Raw genomic sequence first — 546 nt, forward strand, 5'->3', positions numbered from 1 at the left:
CGTTGTCGTTCAGAATAAGAAATACAAAACATCATAACCAACACAAAGTATCCTATAAGGAAAAGGTAAGGAAAACGAAGTATCATAATCTCCTACTCGAATTGGTTGCAAAGTAGCATCTATAAGGAGAACGAATTAATTTATTTTTAACGACATCGGCCATAAAAAGAAGGAAAAAATCCCATTAAGATAATTTACATCATTATAACCCACCTTTCCATTACTCCCTATCTTCATCTGTTCCCTCTTCTCTCTCTTTCTCTCACTCCTCTCTGTCTCTATCTCATTCCTCTATGTCTCTCTCTCTCTCTCTGCCTCTATCGCTCTCCTTTCTCTGTCCCCTTTTCACCTCTCTTTCTCTCTCTCCTCTTTCTCTCTACCTCTCTCACTCCAGTTTGGCCGCTTTCACCTCATCTCTACCTCAATGCCTGATGCTCCGACATATTATGCTCAGGCAACAAAATGCACACGGATTTATCTTATCAAATAAACAGGGATAGTGTTAGGGTTAATTATAGTGTTTGGTTCGGGGATGAAATTGAGAAT

The sequence above is a fragment of the Strongylocentrotus purpuratus genome, unplaced genomic scaffold, assembly GCF_000002235.5.
Source record: "Strongylocentrotus purpuratus isolate Spur 01 unplaced genomic scaffold, Spur_5.0 spur5_contig_835, whole genome shotgun sequence".
Taxonomy (NCBI): domain Eukaryota; kingdom Metazoa; phylum Echinodermata; class Echinoidea; order Camarodonta; family Strongylocentrotidae; genus Strongylocentrotus; species Strongylocentrotus purpuratus.